The following is a 23,262-nucleotide window of genomic DNA, read 5'->3' on the forward strand; positions in this document are numbered from 1 at the left end:
TTACTGCACCTCAGTATGTGCACAGGTCCCAAGCAAGCCATGCTTTCGTGACCCTTGGACCTTTACTCAGACTTTCTCTGATTGGATCATCTTCCCATATACCCTGGACACTTGTCCTTCAAGAAACAGTTATCACCTTTTCTAGAAAGCCTTTTCTTATTGCTACAATAGCTCCTCAATACAGTAGCTCTGCATACCCCTAGTACAACATCTTTCACACTGTAAAGCATTGCCCAGTGCACTAGACTGCCTTTACCAGTCTGAATTCCTTGGGGCCTAGTTTTGATCATTTGTTTATCCCCAACACCTTGTAATGTGGTTAGCACAAGGTAGATCTTTAATATAAGTTTAAAGACTATGTAAATCTCTGAAAAAGCTTGTGAAATAGAAATATAGTCTAGAAATTATCTAGAGAGAACAAGTCTAGAATGGATTTTTATAAAGAGGAATCTAAAATTAATTTTATTAGTTTCCTTGGGCATAGGCCTTAGTTTTGCACATAGCTCCTGGCCTTGCTTCCCTTCTCCTCTTGTAGCCTGCCTTTGGCTATTTCACTGCTTATTATTCAAGGGCTAGGGAGAAAAGGAGAGAAGCTGAAATTCAGATCAGTTAATTAGGCTGTTTGGGAACAGCTCAGAAAAAGGTTGGATATTGTGGGTGAAATCAATATTATCTATAGCCCTCTCTAACCCAGCCTTCCTCATTTCACACTACTAAACCAATGGTTGCCCGACACAGGAAGCATATTTTATAAACTCTTTTCAGCTTCACAGGGTTTGTTCACTTGTTTTGAGTACATGTCAAGCTGTATGTCCTGGGTTTTGGTTTGGAGAATTCGGTCACTACACCAGCAGAAGACACTGTGGAGTAGTCTGTCTCTCTAGGGTAATTTCACGGTCCTAAGGAAAGAATTTAGCAGTTTATTTTTCTGAAACTGGTTCAAGGAACATTCCCGAAGTGAAAAAATTCAATCGAGAATATTATTACTTACATTTTGGAGAAAGATTTTTAATACAGAATGTCCATCTGTGATATATTTAAATTCTAGGCCTCAGGCAGCAATTTTGGAAAAGGGTCTCCTTTACGGTTTATTAGATGCAAACTAGTCCACTCTGAGGGGTAGGGGGCCTTACTTTATCTCCCCACCCCAGCAAAATGTGAAGATTTGCTTCCACCATTCCTGAAATTACCGCCGCTCCTTTTTTTTCCCCTTGCACGGTGAACTCCGTTATTGACCTAAAGTGTTGATCAGAACTTCAATTTCTTCAATTATTTTCTAAGTACTTGTATCTAGTAGAAAAGGAGAATGGTAAGCTGACCAAAAAGAGGCCTACAGTCATCAGTGGAAAGCTGTCAATACCGAAAAACAATACTCTCGCTTGATCTGGTTTTGATGCCCTAACAAAGGCAGGTTTTGCTGTTTAGGACCGCTCAGCCATCTTGACTGAATACATTCAGAAGGTAGTCCTAGACCTGCTTACTGCCAGAGGACTTTAACACTGATTTCTAAGTTGACATATGTATCCCAACAGATTTCACAACAGAGGCCTAACGCATTTAAGCTGTCAATAAAGACCAACACTTCAGAAACGCAAGGGACGCGGACACTACATGCACACTTTATAATGCATTCTTCCAGTCCTCTAAGAGAGAGGTTGTGTGGGGGGTGGGGGGGTGGGGGGAGCTTAAAACTTTATTTCTCATTTCTCCTGACCCGTAGCATGTGTTTAGCCTTTAGGTTGTGTTTTTGTAAGACCAAGGCCCACACTTTAATGGCTGAAAGCATACGTTTAACAGTACATGGTGGATCAGCTGCTCTGAGGAATGCCTTTTTTAAAAAAGTAAAGTGGAAAATAGACAAAGAAATCTATCACCTTAGCAGTCTTTCATATTTGTTTTGATTGTTCTGGAACCAGCTCTGAGCTGGTGACACGGGTATTGAAAAGATGCACCTGAAACAGGATCTGCGGGCTGCTGCATTTGCCAACCGGCTTTAATGCTGCTTTCCAGCGGCGAAGGCGCAGCAGCATTAACAGGGAAGCCAGCGCGAGCCTCCCCGGCAGCGGCGGCGGCACGGCGGCACCGGCACCAGCGCAGTTTCCCCTCTCCCCAGCCCTGACTCTACGCGCACATGCGCACTGCGCCCGCAGCCCTGGACCATTTGTCAGGACTACTCGTGAGACGGAGAAAAAAAAAAGAGAAAATTTGGGGGTAAGAAGCGGTTGATCGGATCTAATCTCTAATTAATCTGAAGATTTGTCCGTGCCAAAGCCCATTCATTTATTTTCCTAGGTGAGGATGAAAGTTAAGAGACCTCTACAGAGAAGGAAGCGCACCCTCGTCTTGTGAAACAGATCAGGGGAGGGGAAAGGACAGAAGGGGTTTCTCCCCCACTTCTCTGCGCCTCTGGGAAAGAGAAGAAAACTTAATCCTGGGGAAAAAAGTGGGCAAGTGACTCGGAAACGGCTGGAGGGGGAGTCTCTGGGCATCTCACTCTGAAGTAGTGAGTGCGAGTGTGAAAGAGGAACAAAAGAGAGAGAAAAGAGAAAGGAAAAAATGGGGGGAGGAGAGACTTGTATTTTTTTCTTTGCGCGCACACGGGGAAGGGTGTGGGGGGCCGTGCGGAAGGGAGCCGGGGCGAGGCGGCCGCGTCGGGCTCTCGCCCGCGCGCAGGCGGCGGGATGCGTGTGGGCCCCCTCCCCCGCGCCCCCCGAGCTTGTCACTTTGGTCGCTTTCATGACACCGGGCGCGGGGTGGGGAGCGCGGCGGCGCCGGGCTCCGCCGGGGTGCGTGCCTGAGTGGGCGCCGCGGAGCCGCAGCCCGGGCGGCGAGCGCGGCGGCCGAGGCGGGGGGCGCCGGCGGCGGGGGTTGGGGGGGGCGCGCGGGGGTGGCCGGGGCCGCGTATCGGTGCGGCGGGAGGCGCAAGCCCCGCGCGCCGCCCCTGCGGCCCCCTCCGCCCGTGTGGCCTTTGTGCCGGGCGCGCACCGGAGAGCGAGCGAGCGAGCGCGAGAAGTACAAGTACGGGAGACCGAGGCAGTGGGAAAAGAGGCCGGGCCACTTTCTCCCCGCTCGGGCTGCGGAGAATGGACTGGTTGAATGTGCAGGCGCGTCTCCCCGGCGTGTGCTGTGTGTGTGTGCGCGGCGGAAAGGCCTCCCCGACTCCCACCGCGCACACGCACACTCACACGCACGCACACACTCACGGACCCGCGGCGGGCTCGGCGGCCGAGAGTTTGCGTTTTCTTCCTCGCCGCCTCCCACTTCCCGACCGACTGTGTGAGAATTTCATATAGATCAGCTCCAATTTCCGCCATTTTGGGAAAGTTGCACAAAAATAAACCCTCCGGTTTATTTCTGCCCGAGGCAGGAAAGTGCTTCGGGAAGCGAGGCGGCGCGGGCCCGCGGCGGCCGTCCGCGCGGGGGAGGGCTCAGGGCGCGGGCCGGGCCGGGAGCCCGCGCCGTCGCGGCGTTCGCCCCGCGCCGTGCCGCGCCGCGCCGGGCCGGGTGCGGGCGCGGGCGTGTGTCGGGAGGCGGCGGCCGCGGCCGCGCCGGGGCGGCGGGCGCGGGTGGGGGGGTTGGGGGGGGGAGGCGCGGGGCTGCTTTTCCTGCAACTTGTTTACGCCGTCCTTATATTGGGGAGGCAGAGAGGGGTCCGAGGCGGGGCCGCCGCCCGCCTCGCGCGGCGTGCGTGTGCCATTCCGGAATAATGGGTTTTGCACACTAGCGTCCTGGGCCCGGCCGGCCGTTCTCGCGCCGCGGCGGCTCGGCGGGGGGAAGTAGAGGCCGGCGGGGGTGGAGATCGGGGAAGCGCAGGAGCCGAGGCATCCGCCGCGCGCCCCGAGAGCTGGTGGCGGGGGCGGGGGGGGAGGGCGGAGAGGGAGGAAAACTTGGGAGCCCTGGAAGCGGGGGAGGGGGGCACGGTGGCACGGGAGGGGGGAGGGCGCAACTTTCGTGCTGGTGGTAAAACTTTAATTACCTTGAAAGAAAAAGGCCCTCTGGTCTCCCCCACCCTCTCTGGGCGAAGCCCGGCCCCAGCGCGACCGTGAGAGAAAGTTTAAAAGCGGGCACTTTGCTCCCCGCCTTCCCTGCGGAGGGGTAGGGGTATCTGTTTGTCCGTCTGCGCTCTGAGAGACGTGGGGGTAACGAGCCGCCCTCCGGGGTCGCGAAGATCGCGGCTCTCACCCCACCCTTCCACGGGGAGACGAAGGTAAACGTCGCTTCAGTTTCCCTCCTACCTTCCCCCCCCCGCCACCCCCCCGCTTCCTTTTCCTCCCCCTCCCCGCCGATTTTTTGAGGGGACCCAAAAAACGGAGTCTCTTTCCTTATGCAACTTCCTCGGACGCTGCGAGCACGGCCCTTCCCCCCTCCCTGCATCCCTCGGCAGGCTCCTTGACCACCTCGGGTCTACCGCCAGAAAAAAAATGCGTTAGAGATCATTCACAGTGCACCGAAACAAAAATAGATTTTTGATTGTTCTAAGTTTAAGTTAAGGGAAACTGAGATGAGGAATAAGAAGGGGGGGAGGGAGCGGCTGGAGCGAGTGCGTCGAATTTTAATTTTCCTAGAATGTTGTTTGTGATAGCTTTATTGCTGTGGGGAGCCCGAGAGTCTCCGTACTGGCTAGCTCGGTCGCGTGGATTTTTGCGCAAGTTTTTAGAAAAACACTGACTCGAGTAGAGCATTTCTCCGGAAAGTTTCAAGTGCAGCAAAATAGCGAACGTGCAAAACTGGCCAAGGGGAGACCTCTAGTGGTTAGACGCGTCTTTAAGTTCGGAAGGCCGAGAGCAAACTTTGGCCTTTACTTTTTAGCTACGTAGTCCGTTCAGACGTGGAAGTGATTAGACGACCTGAGCCAGGGGCCAGATGTTGTATGAGAGGATGCTGATCAGAAATAGAAAGTTTAGTAAATCGGAGAGCAAATGAAATCTAAGGACCCAGCCTTCCAGTTGGGGTACTTCTATGGGGAAAACACTTTGCTTTTATGCTGGGATTTGAGATCGGTCACTCTCTGGATTAGACGCAGTTGTTTGATTTTTTTTTTTTTTTAATATTTGTCATTGTCTATACATTTGATCAACCTTTAATCAGGAGTGACGGATAATTTCATTTGAATGTTAATAAAAATACGAAGTGCAATACATGTTTAAAACTTTGAAAAAATGAAAAACACTTGTGTTTGAAAAGGCTCATATAAATCATTTTATATGAGCTAATCATTTTATTCTCTAGTAAATATAATTTAAGGCCTTATTTTGTTTTTTAAACACATAGTCATATATAAAAATGAATGACCCCAATTTACCTCTAAGAGTGTAATTTTGTTTCACTGGTTAAGACTTATTTCTGAATACTTTGTATAATTTGGGATTTAAACACTTAAATATATGGAAAAAACTTGCTTACATAGTATCTATTCTTCTGCCGGTGTGTGTTCTGCAGGGTAACTTTAAATAAGAGAAACAGTGAGAGAAGTTAAAATGAATCAAATGATCCTGGGAACTTTCATTTGCTTGTCATACAATGGAAGAGACTTTAACAGGGGAACTTAGGGTAGGGCAGTGATATAAATGTAAAAGCAATTTCACCTCATCCAAAGCTAGTTTATTTTTGTGTGTGTGTGTTGTAACATATTAAGTAGTAGTGTACAAAATTATGTAATGTCAGTAATTCAGAATTTGAACTTATTATCTATGAGTTTCAAGGCTTCTTTTTTTAAAATGACAATACTTTGATTTTATTTCTCTTCTCTTTAAATCGATGATAGACCTCCAGGAGAAGTCTTGAGGGTGAACCACAGTCTTAAAGACCATCAGATAATTATTTCTTCACTGCCACTAGGTAAGAGTTGTGTGTTGAAACAAATTGCTTGATATACTTGCAAATATTAAAAGCTGCATTTGAGGGTAAGGAAGGAGAGTGTGGAACAGAGTTGGCAGAAAAACATCATTTTGAAAGGGGTGCTTTGAATTCATGAAAGTCTTGACCCTGATTGTGACTGAAGCTCCAATTAAAGCATTATGAAAAATTAAGAGATTGTTTTGGATAATCTTTGGACTGGCTTTTTACTGGATTCTTAATTCACACTTCAGTTGTACCTGTTCTTTACTGAAAGTAAATAGTTTTATTCTTTGGAATTGAGGAAGCGGGAAATCTAGAACAAAGCAATTGTGAATTAATATAGCTGTTGTAGAAGTATGCTGTGATGTGGAAAGTTCTGGAACTTGGTAAAATTTTGTAGGTGATATTTCCAATAAGATGTTTGGGCACGTTTAAGTAACTTATCTTCTATGGCTCAAATCCTATGGTGGGCTGATGTGTGCCAAATATCATTTCATAGTGTTATAGTGAATTTCCAGTGTGTTAGCATAAACTTGTCAACTTTTAAGCATATCACCACAAGCAATACAGCTGCTGCCCAATAAAGATCTCTTTGGTAATTTTGGAGGGTGCTGGTTAGTCTCCAGTAATCCAGGGCCTACTCTCAGAACAAAGGTCATCCTCAGGCAAAAGGGAACCCTGGGTAGAACATGAAAGTACATTTGTGCGACTCTAGTGCTTTTCTACTATTCATGATGGTGATGTTTAGTTGATAAGTCATATCTGACTCTCTTGCGACCTCATGGACTGTAGCCCACCAGGCTCCTCTGTCCCTGGGATTTCCCAGGCAAGAATATTGGAATGGGTTGCCATTTCCTTCTCCAGGGGATGTTCCCACCCCAGGGATGGAACCCGAGTCACCTGCATTGGTAGGCGAATTCTTTACCACTGAGCAACTAGGGAAGGAAGCCTCTTCTACTTTTTATAACTTTTTTTTAATCGTTCCCTTTCTTTTTCTGCTTCATTTCATTTTCCTTTTCTGTCTCAGGTATTAAAGGAGTTGCTAATTCTTGTTTGGCAAAACAAAAGAAAACAAAAAGTAGCAGGACTAATAATCCTTTTTTAAAAAATTTTGAATTTTATATGGGAGTGTAGTCGATTAAAAATGTTGTGAATAGTTTCAGTTTCACAGTAAAGCGACTGAGCCATACATATCCATGTATCCATTCTCTCCCAGCCTCCCATCCAGGCTGCCATGTAATATTGAGCAGAGTTCCCTGTGCTATATAGTAGGTCCTTGTTGGTTATCCATTTTAAATATAACAGTGTGTACATGTCCATCCCAAACTCCTTAACTGTCACTTCCCACCACTCTTCCCCGCTGGTAACATAAGTTTGTTCTCTTAAGTTTGTGAGGACTAACAGTCCTTATTGAGCCACGTTATAACCATGGTAGGTGTGGTCTAGATGTCAAAACTGAATAAATACCACTATAAAAATGATTGTCAAAAAGGAATTTATTGACATTTTCTGCTCGTGGATCACCTTGAGAAGTATAAATAGCAAAATAAATAGATGTCCATGTAGGTGATGCAGCAGAAACAAGGGGGCGAGAATGGCTGACAAGAAGATCGCAGATGGAAGTAGAGTTCAGACAGAGTGAAGTGTGTTTCCTAGGATGGTTAGTTTCATGTTTAGATATGCTGAGTGGAAGACAGTAGTTATTTTTATTCATTTGGGGAATCATTGTGATTGTAGGTAGAGTGCTAGAATAGGAATCAGAGGACAGTTTAGCCACTAAATATACCACTTTATGTAAATCACATTAACTCTTTTAGCCTAGATTTCCCCTTCTGGAAAATGGGAGTGACAATGCTTGCCTTGGTCTCTTTGTTGAAGGGATCAAATAAGGTTTTGAGAACTATGAACAATTATTCAAATGTTTGGTAGTCATATTATCATTTTACCTTAGCCAGGTTTTGTGAAAAGGGCAGAACAAAAGGTAGGTTTTTAAAAGCTGAACAGAGTGATTTAACTCTTGGCTAAAATAATTGGTTTAGTTTTTGGTGTACATATTATATGGACTTGCTACAATGCTTTCAGGGGATATTTCATTTCTTTAGGAAAATAGTAGTTTCTCTTTTATGGCTTTCTTGAGCGAAGAGACCATGTTTTAAAATGGGGCTGAATACAAATTGTGTTTTATCTCAAGGTAGTCATTTAATAGGTAGGAGTTGGTGAAATAAATATTTAAATATAAAATAATACCAAATTGTGGAAATGGTAGGGTGGTGAAAGTAGAGGGGTTGGTGTGAGGGGAATTTATGTACTGTAATTAATATTTTAGTTAGCATGGGTCTGTTGGGAAATGAAGATGACAAAATAGGTAACTGGAGTAGTAAGAATTTAAACTATAGGGACCAGAAACTGGGTCCTGCAAATGACTGTGAATTTCAGGGGTGCTCCCTGTAGGGCTTTTTCCTCCCTACGTTTTCTAGAACTCTTGGCTGCTTTATTCTAATCCTAATCAACTATATATTATCTAGATAGAAAAAAGAAAATCACAAGTCATTGTTTTCAGTTTGATAATACTGAATTTGCCAAACTCTTGAGAAGTTTTAGCCTATCTCTCTTATCTTGTAAATTATCCAATCAATACTCTAAGAACCTAGAAACCCAGTAGTAGAGGAAAGAAGAAATAATAGTTCCTGTTTAATTAGTCCCTGTGTAATTGAAGGTTGGTTCTTGAATAATTCCGCTGTTTTGTTTGATAGTTTATTTCTAAGGCATACATATATCAACCAAAGCTATTTATAATAGATGCAGTTAAGACAGAAAATTTACAAAAGAAATCATTGAGTTGGCCAGAAAGTTCATTCGGATTTTTCTGTAGGATGGTACAGAAAAGCCGAATGAACTTTTTGTCTAGCCCAATACTTGAGGTAGTGTGGACTAGGGTACTGGTCCAACTTGGTGTCCCAAAGTTGGGTAACCTGCATAATTCCTCTAGTGGTATTTCTACTAGTTAACTGATTTTTATTGAATTCTTACAGTGCCAAACACTGCAAGACCAGGTCTTTGCTCTTGAGGAGTTCCCTACACCCTTACCCTGGGAGTTTGATTTATGAAGTCAAACTGAAAAGCCTTTAAGTCCTTTTTTAGGAGACAGGGTGGTTTGCAGGAAAGAATAAGGACTTTTGAGAGGCACTTGTGTAAAGTTGACTGATTCTGGATGCGCCTCCAGTTTCTTCCTCGGAAGTGAACTTATAGTTAATGACTTGGGTAGTGATTGAAAGAATTACATGTGTATTAGGTTGAATTGGTCAAAAAGTTCATTTGGGTTTTTCTGTACCATCTTACAGATGAATCTGAATGAACGTTTTGGCCAACCCAATAATAAAGCTTTATTATTATTACTTACTATTCTTTCTGCAAGTCAGTGTTTTATGTCAGTCAATAGATATTTATTGGGTATCTTTGTAACTCTGTTGGAAAGTGCTTTACATAATTAATGCATAGAATAGGATGAAATAAATGACTTTGTTGGGGCTATGAAGAAAGCAACAATCTTTGGCCTTAGTGTGTTTATAGTCTATTGAGGAGATAATCCATACACATACAATGATAATTACCAAAACAAAGCTGTGGTTCAGTGCTGTAGTGAAAGGTCGAGGTAAATGCAGTGGGTACTGTGGAGGTAAGTGTGTCCCTAACGTAGGGACCTGCAACATGGGGCACCCTTTGCAAAATACTGTTAAGTGTTAATATAGTCAATGTAATTGTATATTGAGTGCCTTCTGAATGTCAAGCATTAAGCTGGATATTTTACATTCATTCATTCATTCACTCATTCATCTAACAGAAACTTACTGAGTGCATTCTGTATGCCCAGGTACTGTTTTAACAGTATTATCCCTAATACTTTCAGTAACCTTGAGTGTTTGGTATTATTAATTCTCTTTTAGAGGAAACCGGTCCTAAGAGATACTTAGTAACTTGTATAAGTTCATATGCAGCTTGGAAGGGCCGGGACAAGGGAAAATGACACTGGCTTTTGTCTTGTTATGTCTTTAACTTTCTAATTTTCAAAATAGTAATTCTTAACAATATTTCCAGGAAACACATTTCCAGATTTTGAGGAATATATTTGCTTTTATACATTGGTTCACTAAGATGAGCAATAGCAAACAGGTGTAAGAAAAAAATGATGAGAAGAAAACACTGTTTCTTCACTTTACTCTTTCTTCCTCCCTTTTTAAACGTTGGGGAAAGACTTAGTTGTACTGAAAAGAACACCTTGGTCTAGTTCATGGCCTTGAAATGATCATTAGCTGTTAACAAAACATTACTGAAATTAGGTTTGGTAATTACTGGGCTTATTTATTAAAAGGTTTCATCTGTTCTTTGTAGGAAGAGACCTGATAAGGCAGTAGGGTTTGTTTTCAATTAATTTAAATTAATTGATAAATTAAGTTTAAATCAATTAATCATCAATCAAAAGAATAAGACCTAAATTTACCATTTTGTGAACTCAAAACATGATGGAATTTATTGATTATAAAAAAAAAATTAAAATGAGGGATAGAGATAATAATGGTGAGAAGCTGGAGACAGGGAAGAATGTAGAGTATGAGAATCAAAGTTTAAAAAAAGATACCCAAGGAATATGACTAAGAATGTATTCACCAAAATGCGATAATTACTGATATTATGCTCTAACCAGAAGAGTAGGCCCATTTACAAAATAAAGTGAAGAGTCTTTGATTCATTAGGTGGTTCTGGTTTATAGTGGGAGTCATATGACATTCCTGTTATTTGAGTCATGGTCCATCGAGCAGAGCTTTAATCTTAACTTCAGAGGATGCTGTTGCAGGCATTGGTTATAGGGTGATGGACTGTTTCTCCTTTGTTGAAGCTCTATCATCCAACAAATTTTTTTGAGCACCTGCTGTATGTTGGAGCCTTTCAAGATTGGACCACGGCTGTATGTTACGTGTGCTTTTATAGAATTAAACTAGTTCAGTTACTGAAACACTTTGAGTAGGATGGTTGAGGCACCAAAATCAGTTGATTACTTTTCCCCCATCTGTTAAACTGACCGAGCACTGAACTGTGAATTGAAGTCCCCGGTCTGGTTGTTAAATGATCTAAATAATTTCACCCCATTGCTTTGTGGTCTTATTTGGAAGATTTGAGGCCTAGCTGTTCAATTTGTTGATAAGGAGTTTAGCTGCAAAGGGTTATCAAGATAAGCCTGTAGACATGACTTCTGTGACAGAAATAAAATCTGGACAAATCTAATTTATTATAGGCAAAAGAAATCAAGTGTAAATCTTTTAATTTTAGCTCTGTGTTCTATAAAAATATGAAGCAGAATAAGAAAAAAGAATGTACTACTTTTAGCATTTAAAAATTATGAAGTGAAGTAAGAAAAAAGAACAAGATACTACTTTTAGTTTTCTTTTAAAATTTAAACTTGTGCATATTTTGCATAAGCATGGAAATATCTCTGTGAGACAGGTTCTTGCTCTTTTTATGCTCTTGAATCCCTCTAATGGGTGTAAAATTTCTATTATTACACTACTAGTGTAGTGTATGGATGACATTATAGCACTTTTCAGGATATTTCTGTCTCAAATTGAGTATCTCATAGTCTGTACATTGAAAATGAACTTCAAATAAAAGCATTCGAAGAGAGTGTGTTAAATATGCCATAAGACTGTTAATGTCAGTTTGTGATTTCATTTTCTATATACATTTTTTTTTTCTTGAAAGGCATTTTTCATTTTCTGTTCCTCCTTCAGAGGAAGTAAGTAGGTTAAGGCCACAGACTCTCAAACAATTCATCCTTCTTACAGTAACAAACGGAAGGGCAGGAAGTTGAGATTTTGTAAAGGTTGCCTTTGGTGACTACCCCTTTGCATGTAATCATCATAGCAGAAAAGGTAGGAAATCAGATAAGCCATCGATATGTTATAAATAGAGTCATTTTCATTAAACATGACTAGTAGTAGATACAGGAGCAGGAGGTATCTCTTGAAAAAATATCAACAAGAAGGCGCCGTCCTAATAATCGATTTCATATATAAAGGGAACCTAGGTTAGCTGCCTCTCAGGCATCTACTACAGGAACATAGATAGGGACAGAAAACCCAGATTCTCAAGAATTTGTTCTTGATGCTATTGAGATTTCAGTTTTCACGTTGAAGTCATCTACAGTTCTACCTGCCTAAAAAAAAAAAAAATCTATGAACTTGAGCCCTCAGGGCAGAATTCACATCTCTCCACAACAGATCTCAGTTCCAGTATGTGTGCGATTCAGAGTTCTTATCAGTCAGGGTTACTGGAATATCAAAGCTGGTATCTGTCATGCTTGATTTGAAAGGAAAATTTTTCTTTGTAGCAAAATATTTGTTGAGAGATGCTTCATGGGTGAGTTTAGATTTTTCTCTTATCCTTATTGAATAAGCCTGTTTAAGAGGCTTGAATTTAACTTCTTTTGATGTGTTCTTCACTGACACTTAAATAAGGAGGGTTTCTTGGAGCTGGAGAGTTATCCTCTTGCCAAAGAGGTAAATAAATACTTAGCAGCCTCCTTGTTAGAATTTTCACTGGAGAATATGAGATAGATGGACAGATGAAGATCTGTTTCTGATTTTCCCTCTCCCCAGTCCTTGCCCACAACTAGTCTGTTACGTTTTTCCCTTCTCTTTTGTTCATTCATGTGATAAATTTTTATTGATGCCTACTGTGGATATTCACATGAGGGTAATAAAATGAATAAATCAAAGTCTCTTTCCTCCAAAACCTCCTGTAAGAAAGGATCATGATATGATGTAGTAAGTACTATTATTGGGGTACAGAATCTCCCTTCAGCCCCTGTTCCCCTGGCATCTTACATACCCATGTTCCAGCACTTGTACAGAGAAAGACTCTGTAGTCATTTGAGTCCCCTTTGGAGAGGATCCATAGCTTTCATCTCTCTTTTCTCTATAGGCCTCTTACTGTGATTTCTCAATGGTGCTTTCTGTTTGCCTCTGTGTCTTTCTTGAAAGCAGGTCCTGGAACCAGAGTTGATACGCGACGATGTTTTTATGCCTCCTCAGCAAAAATGTCACAGTAAGGTTGCCAATGGCTTAGTCTTAGGTCATTGTTCAGAGATTATGTCCTTCATACTTTTCTCATTGTTAGAATGTTCTTTTCTTTATAAGAGCTTGGAAAAACCAATACTTACTGACTTTTCATCAGTTTCCTAAATTCATTTTGAAGTTGTACTTGTTTGTGAAATCCCAGAGTCCTACCATAGTTCTTAACTCCCACTTTTTTCCGCCTTCACTTCTGGACTCTGGAGAAATCTAATAGGACTTTGTGGTGCAAAGGTACTAGCTTTTGTACAGTTATCATTTCTCTGCTGTGAGATATTCAGACATCTGGTAAACTCATGCTTGAAGGGAGTGTGGACACTGGAGAGCAACTTGTTTCTTTTCTTCAAAATTACTGTAGCTGTTGTGAACTGACTGTCCACAAAGTACAAAGCACTTTAATGTGCATAATTTAAAAACGCTTAAATCTCTATGAAGTAGATATTCCTATTCATTTTTTAGATGAAGGAGCTAAGGCTCAAGAGAGGTTGGGTACCATGCCCAAGATTATTCAGCTAGTAAGTTGTGAAGCCAGGATTCAACCCAGGCACTCTGGCTGTTGTGCTTTTCACCTTTACATTAGATTGGCTTCTTTATTGACTAAAATACATTGTTTTGGGCACTATGGTATAGTCTGAGGGTCACTGTTTTGGGAGGTGAAAGTCTGTTTATTGGTTTGGTGATCTTTTCTTATCTGTAAAATGAGGCCAACAATTCTTGGCCAACTTAAAAGGTAGCTGTTAGGGTCAAATAGGCTAGTATTGGTAAGATCCTTTAAAATGACAAAGTGTAGAAGAAACCCTCCAGCTCCACTGTGTCTGTATCTCTGGAGTGGGTTAGACTTACTGACTTGGTCTGACTCCCCTTACGTGGCCGTGTATTTGTAAATATGTGAGTTCCCCATTACAGCCAGTGTACCTCTCAGGTGTCATGAAAGTGCATAGGAAGGCATCAGAGGATAAATCAGAAAACTGTAGATAGACCTTAAGAGGTGGGGCCATGTCTTTCTCAAGATCACTTTCTTGGGCCTGGACTCTAGGTCCCCAGGACTTTCCCCAGTGTTAGATACTACAGATTTCAACTCATGGATGCAGACTGGGAGCTCAGCCAGAATGTAGCATCTCTATGGTTGATTTCCTAACTTGGAGATGAATGAATTCTCTCCTGTAAAACACTGCCTGTTCTCATGTTATTTCTTGAATTTATTTTCCATAGCTCAGCATTTTCTGAAAAGGGGTTCCATGGGACTTGCTAGACTGTGACAACAGAGCTGTAGGGCTGGCTGACTGTGGGAAGCTTGAATTCAGCGCTTCACAGATAGCTGCGTTGCTGCTGATGGGTGCCATCCATCTCCCAAAGACCCAGAGGTTACATTTCTCCATCACCACAACACTTGTGTCACAGGACACACAGAAATGGTCTCCTGTAAGTTCTGAGGAGCGGATTTTGGGACAGATTGCCCTAGCCTTTCATCTTCGTCTTGTTAACCCGCTTTAGCCTGGTCTCCAGTGTGCTGCCAGCCCAGCGTGATGGTGAAGAGAGCCCTGCCTTCGGGTCCAACTCCCTCTCTACGTGGCAGATCCTTCTCCATTACTTCAGAGGAATTATTCCTTGAAGAAAGCTAGTCATTTCTAGAGCCATGTAAATATGAGGGATTGTTGTTATTAACAGCACAACATCTATGTTGTAATGTTGACATCTTGTAATGGAGCTTTGAACACAGGTGGCTTACCATAAGAGACACCACTGAAATAAAATGAAGGGAAAGGGGGAGGAAAATGCCAGTGACTAATTTTTTAAGGTCGCTGAGCAATTCTCATGAACTCAAATAATTGTTAAACCAGGTAACTATAATAGACAGTTAAGATTTTATTGACTGCGTAACTTTGGAGTAGGCACTGTGTTGAACTGTTATCTGACTCATCTTATTCAGTCCTCACCAAGCGCAATGAAGAAAAGTTCTGTTATCATCCACATTTTATAGATGAGGAAATTGAGGCTTCAGGGGGTTTGTTGGTCTGAAGTCACAGAACAGGACATTGCCAAACCTTGGAAAGTGAATTGAAGAGGAGGAAAGGAAGGTCATGGCTCCTTTAGGAAAGGTCAGGGGATGGAGAGGGGAACTTGAGAGAGTGTGGCAAGTTTTGAGGATGATGCATGAAGTGTTTGATTTGTGTCTGTGAAAGGATGACAAGGAGCAGGGTGGGTGGGGAGAGGGAGGCTCAGCAACTTGATACACCATTTTAATATGGGTTTAGCAGTGGGCAGAGGCCCTTTCGATGATATTACTGAAGGTGATGCTTAAGACTTATTTTTTGAGAATGTCACAATGTGCCAGAGACAGCTTTTGGTGAGTGATTGATGATTTCTACAAAGTGAACCGAAAGCCAGCTTCAGTTGATGGTATTCATGTGGGCATCATAGCAGCAGAGCACTGAATCCCCACTGTGGATGTTGACTTTTCTTACTATTGTCTCACTGTTCTGCAGAGCTGTCATTTTTGTTTCTTTCATGGTCATGATTTAAGGGTTAGCATTCCTGACTTACTCTTCACAAAAGATACATTGCCCTCTTGAACCAAAAACTGATGTGTTTAGTTCCTTGACACCAGGCACTGAGATCTCACTCAGTCCCATCATCTCTCTGAGTGATAGAGTTAAATCTGATTCTCAGATGCTGCTTCTGGGGTGATGCCTACCCCCATTTTACAACTACTCCCAGCTCTTGGCCTTGTTATCTCTGTAACTTACTTTTGAAAACTGTACCTGTTAATGGTAAAGCTATAAAATGGAATTCTAAAAAAACAACTTTATTTGAAAATATTAAACCTGTTTAACTGGCGTTAATGAACATTAGCTGTTCTTGTAAATACTCTACTATTTTGAAAACAATGGTTTGAGCAGGAATGGCCAGGCTGCAGTTAGTACCCTTTCTTAGTAATCTTTAATACTGACCTTATCTGCAGATCCAGACTTTTGGTTTCTAGGCAAGGCCCACTCTCTCACTTTGTGTTGCAGCTACCAGATTGGGTTGCTTATCTTCCCAGGGACTGTTATCTTCTCTTCATCTCAGCCCCAGGCAGCCTCTTCACCTTGAACGTGCTGTACAAGTGCACGCCTGGGGCGTCCCTGCCCCCGACTCTGAGCGGCCATTTTATCCTCTCCTGGCAGATATGAGCAAAGGAATCATATAAAGAGAGGATTATGAAGGACTCTGTTTATCTCCAGTCAAAATAAGATACCGTAGATTCTTGACATTTATGATGGATATAGCCCATGACCATTGCCAGTCCACAACCTGGAAAAAAATCGTTGTAGCGCATAATTCCTCCCTTCAGATTGCTAAAGTATAACTGAGTAGTGTAAATGATCTCTCTAGACCTTAACTACTTATCTTACTTGATGAGCAATTTTTGTACTGTCTAGAGCACTTATTGAAACAAATTCACACGTCTTTTCTACTTATTTCCTTTTGGAGCGTTCTGTAGTTTTGTTCACACAATGTGTCTGAGTCATCATTGCATTTGACATTTCAGCCTTTAATTTATCTGAAACTTCTGTTTTGTGGCTGGGACCTATCACTTTCATAAGCATTTCCATGTTCTCCTCGTTCTGTCATCAACACTAGAATCAACTAGCAGTTCATTTTGTTTGTTTCATTTCTTCACTAGAAGCGGAGTTGTTGTCACTTTATGTATGGTGGCTGTAGCACTCTGACACCGCGCTGTGACTCAGAGCACACCTGGACCTTGGCCGGGCCCCCCAGTTCATGGTGTGTGTGATTCAGAATCTTGTCTCTGCGAAATGGCACATTGCTAAATGTGGGAGCTTCAGCTGTTGCTCAGGAATGGTAGAAATCAAGATAGTCTGTGCATGCCAGGGATCTCCTGTTTGTTTGTGATACCTGAGTTGTAGAGAAGTGAGCCCTCAACCCTTTCTTTTTCCATCCGTCTGTGGAGCTGATACATTTGTGTATGTAGTTAAATACCTACTAGTTAAATTACACAAGAGCTTTGGGGAAGTCCATTTCCCCTAGTGCCTTCCAGGCTATGGCTTCAATTGTTGACATCTATAAGAAGCTAAATATTTTTGTAAGGAGAAGCACCTTTCATAACATAGCGTATTTTAAATAAATATGAAATAGAATTTTAAAATATATTTTTATGTAATTTTTTTCTTAAAAAAAATACACATTTAAATATTCAACAGGTGCTAAAGTGGCCACAGAGAGTAGGTTCCCATCCTTTAGCTGTCTTTCAACCTACCATTGCCGCTTCCTGGAGGCAGGCAGTGTTAACCAGCTTTTGACAAATCCTTGTAAAGATAGTCTATGTATATATAAGCAATACTCATACTGATATATGCCCCATTTGTTTTACACAAATTGTATCACACTGTTTATATAACCTATGTAAAATTAGTAGTATTGATTGTATCTTGGAGCTTTATCTGTATCAGAATGTAAAGAGTTTCCTCATGGTTTTCTATAGTGGTATTTTATACTATTGTATGGATGTACCACAGTTTTCCTTTACTGATGGACAGTCGGGTTATTTCCAGTTTCTTGACATTACAAGCAGCGCTATAGTCCATGAATCACCTTTTACATTTTTTAGACACATGTGCAAGTATCTATGGGATAAATTTCTAGAGATAGAAGGACTGAATTGGAGGATATGTTCTTGAAAATTCATTTCCGTAGAGTGGAGGTTGTTTCAATCAATGCTACCATAGTATATGAGAGGGCCCACATCTCCATATTCTTATAGGATTTTTTTTAATACAAGATATTAATTAATTTCATTACCACTTAATGTTTCTAGATTCCTGGTGGTACATGGTAAGCCAGGGCTTCCAAGAATTTCTTTGTGTGAGAGATTGGGGAAGTGTATCCATTTGATAAATGATTCCAAGGGAGAGTCAAGTTGCACAGCTTTGGTTTAGAGGCAGGGGGTGGAGCAGGAAAGAAAGAGGAGGTAATTTTTAATATTTTTATTTATTTATTTTAATTGGAGGATAATTTCTTTGCAATATTGTGGTGGTTTTTGCCATACATTGACATGAATCACCCATGGGTACACATGTGTCCCCCTATCCTGAAACCCACTCCCGCCTCCCTCCCCACCCCATCCCTCTGGGTTGTCCCAGAGCCCTGGCTTTGAGGCTTTGAGTGCCCTGCTTCATGCATCGAACTTGCACTAGTCATCTATTTTACATATGGTAATATACATGTTGCAGTGCTGTTCAGAGGAGGTAATTCTGTGTTAAATGTCATTTAGTCTGTCAGCCAGCCCTTTTGTAGATTGTTACGCAAGGAAATTACAATAAAAAGAGTAAAAACTAAAATGAACTGTTTCACACAGGAGGGACTTTGAGAGTATCATATATTTGCATTGGTGCCAGCAGTAATGATCTCCACCTACAGTATTGATGAGACATCCACTGTAGGCATTGGAGGGAACACACTGGGTGTCAGTACCCTTGATATTAGCCATTGTCAGGTATAGTATGCTGCTGCTAAGTCACTTCAGTTGTGTCCGACTCTGTGCGACCCCATAGACGGCAGCCCACCAGGCTCCCCCGTCCCTGGGATTCTCCAGGCAAGAACACTGGAGTGGGTTGCCTTTTCCTTCTCCAGTGCATGAAAGTGAAAAGTGAAAGGTAAGTCGCTCAATCATGTCCGACTCTTAGTGACCCGTGGACTGTAGCCTATCAGGCTCCTCTGTCCATGGGATTTTCCAGGCAAGAGTACTGGAGTGGGGTGCCATTGCCTTCTCCGAGGTATAGTATAGGTGAGTGGAAATCAGAAGCTGCATTGGTGCATTTCCTGGATATCTGATCTCCAAAGCTGTCCCTTTTGATATCAGCAATGGCTGGACTGGTAAAGAACCCACCTGCCAATGTGGGAAATGCAAGAGACATGGGTTTGATCCCTGGGTTGGGAAGATCCCCTGGAGGAGGGAATGGCAACCCACTCCAGTATCCTTGCCTGGGGAATCCTATGAACAAAGGTGTCTGGCGGGCTACAGTCCTTGGGATCGCAAAGAGTAGGACATGACTGAAGCGACTTAACATGCATGCACTGGAGAAAAATGGTAGATCTTGGCTAATAACACAGAGGACACATCATGGTACACGTTTAAGGTACTGCCTTATGAAATCTCAGCGGACTTAACAAGAGATTTGGAGTGTGCTTTTCTGCACAATGAGAAATACTGCTTGTGACTTAAATGGTGAGTGACTTAACCTACCTGGTTTTTAGGCCTGTAGAGTACAGGTTACACATGAGATGATGGGATAGTGCCAGATGATAATTAAAGAAAATACAAAGGATAGTATTTCTAAGTACTAAAAAAATTTGCTTAACTCTTAGAAGCATAATTTGTTGGCATGAAAAGACGGTATGTTTGTATACAAGATCACATACTTACAGAAGACAGAAAAAGAGGAAAAAGGTGTCATAAAAACAGCTTCTGTTAAAATAATATTGGCTTCTGGTTGTTCTACCTGATTAGGAGATGATGGAAAAAAATGCCTAATCTATACCAGCTGTTCATAATTTATGTGATAGTGACTTCAAAATTAGATGAAGGAAAGGAAGGTAGTGAATATTTTTATGCTATAGAATTTTATACAAAATCTCCATAAACTTTAGACTGAGATAATGGATGAAAACTATTTTTATAAATGTTAGATATGTGCTTACAGGCAGAATATACTATATAACATTACCAGTGTATTGTATGCTAATTATTTCCTAAAATATATAATAAACATTTACTGCAGCCTTTGTACAATTATAGCTTTTAGATTTCTCTTATTTTTCTATTCCTCCTCCTAGTCACAGACAGGATTTTGCTGTTGTAAATTTCATACATTTATGGTTTTTAGGTAGGAAAAGACCAGAAATCTATGTGTTGGATATGTGTCTCGGTGACATTTTGTTAATAAGCATATATTTGGTGGCATTTTATTAAAAGGATACATGTGGTACTAATCTATATACATCAAGAACTTCGGACCTAGTGAGCTGGTTTCTGGATTTTCTTGTTCCAGAAAGTAAAATAAGGAAAAGTAGCCTTAGCCAGATTCTTGAGGGGATAAGAGTTTGAAACAGGAAGACAGTGGTTGAAGAAAAACACCAGGGTCAGAATCAGGCTGATCTGGGTTCAATCCTGACTGTGTCACCAAATATGATTCTGGGTGAGTTACTGAACTCTGCAACTCACTTTCTCCAACATCAACTAGAGGGATAATAGAACCCATCTTTCTGTGAGAAAGAAGGAAATGAAATAAATAATTTTTATAAATTATCTAATGCTTTGAATCCTTTTTTGGAAGAAGATGAGATTGAATTAATAAATTTACAATGTTTCTTTTTGCAAGATCACTCAGGGTTTACCTCATTTATCCACCAGGAGGAAAATTATACTATCACTCTATCAGGAAAAAGTTGCCACTCCTACATTATTTAATAGGGAAGTCAGGTTCATTTCTTTTGTTTATTTAGTGAGATAGGAGTCATAGAGAACATCAGTATGAGTCTTAATTTATTTCTTATTTTTACTGCTTTTTAGATGGATTCTTCTCGGGCCTTTACAACTTGAATTCGTGAGTGCTAAGTCTTTATAGCTCACATTATAACTCAGAGAAACACAGGGTTGTTTTTTTTTTTCCTATTGAGTGTTTAAGATGTATAGAATGTAGGATAATAACCACTCTGGACCCTTCACTCCTCTTCGCAGTTTTCCAGGATGTTGCCAGTCTTGTTTCACCACTTTACCGCTTAATTAATTTGTAGCAACTTCCTCACCTTGTAGCATTTCATTTCACAATTTTGATTTGTATCTCTAAAAATACATGGAAGGCCTCCTCTCTTTAAAGTATGTATCATCTCTCTAAAAAAAGCAACTGTATTTCCCTAATATCATCAAATAGTTGGTATTTGTATTTCCCCTCCTACCTAATCATCTTTTTTTTAAATAATTTAAATCAGGGTTGAAACAAGATCTATGAAATACAGAATATGATTGATTAGTTACTATGTCTCAATCTAAATTTCAAATTTCCTCTTTCGTTTGCTTATTTATCATTCCTTAAAAACTTTTTGTGTGCGTATGTGCAGAAAACAACTTTTTAATCTTGTGTAGCAATGGCTTTCAGACTTTTGGGTCTCAAGTCCCCTTTATGCTCTAAAAAATGAAAAAAAAACAAAGACTATTGTTTTTATGTGTTACATTTATCAATATTTACTGCATTAGAAATTAAAATATATTGGTTATTTATTACTTATAACAACAGTAAATTGATTACCTAAGTGTATACAAGCACACTTTTTATGAAATATAAGGATAATTTCCAAAATTTAAAAGAAAAGGTGAGAAAAGTAGCACTGTATTACATTTTTGCAAATCTCTGTAATGTCTGCTTAATAGAAGACAGCTGAATTATCCCATCAGTTTCTGAATTCAGTCAGTTTCAATACATTGTTTTGATTGAAGCATGTGAAGAAAGTCTCCTTCACACCGGTATCGAGTTGGAAAAGGGAGGAATATTTTAAGATTTTCATTTAATGATGGATATTCTTTAGTATTATACCAAAACTTGCCATGTGGTAGTTTCTTAAAGGTCAGTTGCAGTGTGCAATTTGAAATCTTATCAATGAGTTTTCTGTATTCTGTCACTTTAAAATCACATTGGCCTGTCCTACATTCTGAATGGACCCTTTAACCATGCATAATTTTGTAACTTTAAGCGTTGGTTGTTTGGAAAATACTACCTAACTGAGTTATGACATATTTCATTATTAAGTATCTTTAAAGGTCATTTTCATGAATATCACCATCCATCTCCTTGGAAAAGTCTATAGCTATTGGGAAGCTGTCAGGCTTATTGTGGTACATACAGGTTTTCCAAAATGTTCAAGTTGTATCATTACATTAGTAACATGCTGTCAGTGTTTTCCTTCATATGACAAACTCTTCATTTATTTTTGACAGTGTATTTTCCAGATATCCAAACTTGAATAAACATAATTTTTAAAGTAAAAGTGGGATTTCAAAGGAAAAAACAAAAAACAGCTTGTTCAGCTTGCCTCTCAAACAGTTCACAGGTACTTTGCCTGGAGACAGCCATGGTACTTTGGCATGCCTGAGCTCTGTGTGCATACTCCTCTTTCATCAGACAGAATATTAAAAAGATACGTAGTCAAATATCAAGACTTAATACAGTTTATTATTTTACTTCATCAGAGATGGTCTTTAGTGAGTCTGGCATTTGTTGACTCCTACTGAAATGACTCCTACTGTACCTGAGTGCTTCTGCTCCAGCAGGTTTACCCACTGTTGCTTTGGCTCATCAGTGTAAATATCAGCATAATGAAAAAAGGCAAATAATGTGCTAGTATTTTTATGAAAATAATTTTGACTTCTTGGACCTCTTGAAATTCCCAGAACAACTCATATCTTGCTTCTTACATCTTTTTGGTGTGATTTTACATGTTCTTTTGTCTATGGTATTTCCTGTGAATAGACGTGATCACATCAGATTTGATGTAATTTTTTCCTGGCAAGACTGCTTCATAGATGGTATTGGCTTGGTAGGTATTCTTAGAAGGCACTCATGGTTATTGTCTAGAGCCATTATTTTTAAAGTTGCAAATGGTTATGTTTCAGTTTTATCATTCCTTCTTATTAGGAATCATAAAAAATCAAGAATTTTTTTCTAAAAGGAAGCTTCCTTTCACCCATGATTTGGTTTCCCTGAGATATAGTTCTTATTGATCTCATGTGATACAGTCAGGATAAATCCTTATTTCTTTTCCCCAATAATGAATTAGTGGTTCTCTTGTATTCTCAAAAGGAGATCAGTGAGGTGTTCTTGATTGGTTGGTTTTGAATATCGTTGTGAACTCTTAATAATTTAAACTTATTTGATATGTTTCAAGTCACTGCAGCTAATATCCTTACTTTGGCCAACAGAAGCCTTTTCAGATTGGTCTCTGAGTCCTTTTGGTATGAACTCTGCTGTCTTTGATAGCTTCCTTGCTTTTTAATTTGATAAGATGTTCCTGATTCATCTTGCACATTTCCTGCTGCCAGTTAGCTCGTTCTCTGGGAAGACCTGGGAGAAATGGCATTTAGAGACTACAGTCTGAACACTAGGCGATTAATTTGGACTGGTGGTTGTTTTCCAGAGTTTGTCTGGGCAAAGCTAGAAAATATGCATATTTCTAAAGCAAAGTGCATCATGGAATCATAATGATACTTCCATTCAGATTTAGGACGCATTGATCTTTGACCACT

The 23,262-nt window shown here is 40.8% G+C and overlaps 1 protein-coding gene across 23 annotated transcripts in view; it reads left to right on the forward strand.

Moving 5' to 3' along the window:
• Window positions 1-2,074: 2,074 nt before the first annotated feature.
• The window catches only part of L3MBTL3 (L3MBTL histone methyl-lysine binding protein 3), a 104,948-nt gene continuing 83,760 nt past the window's right edge, over window positions 2,075-23,262 (forward strand). For 5 of the 23 annotated variants that reach the window (XM_086316443.1, XM_086316452.1, XM_086316449.1 and 2 more), the window contains exons 1-2: window positions 2,075-2,211; window positions 5,765-5,838. The gene's annotated coding sequence lies outside the window, so the exon portion shown is untranslated. Of the gene's footprint in view, window positions 2,293-2,619; window positions 2,787-2,883; window positions 3,277-3,615; window positions 4,208-5,764; window positions 5,839-23,262 lie in introns of those variants that run through there. The other 18 variants (XM_086316442.1, XM_086316451.1, XM_086316448.1 and 15 more) reach the window with 11 other exon arrangements.

The sequence above is a fragment of the Bos grunniens genome, chromosome 9, assembly GCF_055505025.1.
Source record: "Bos grunniens cultivar Pamir isolate PY7600 chromosome 9, Bosgru_T2T1.0, whole genome shotgun sequence".
In the NCBI taxonomy this organism is placed as follows: Eukaryota; Metazoa; Chordata; class Mammalia; order Artiodactyla; family Bovidae; genus Bos; species Bos grunniens.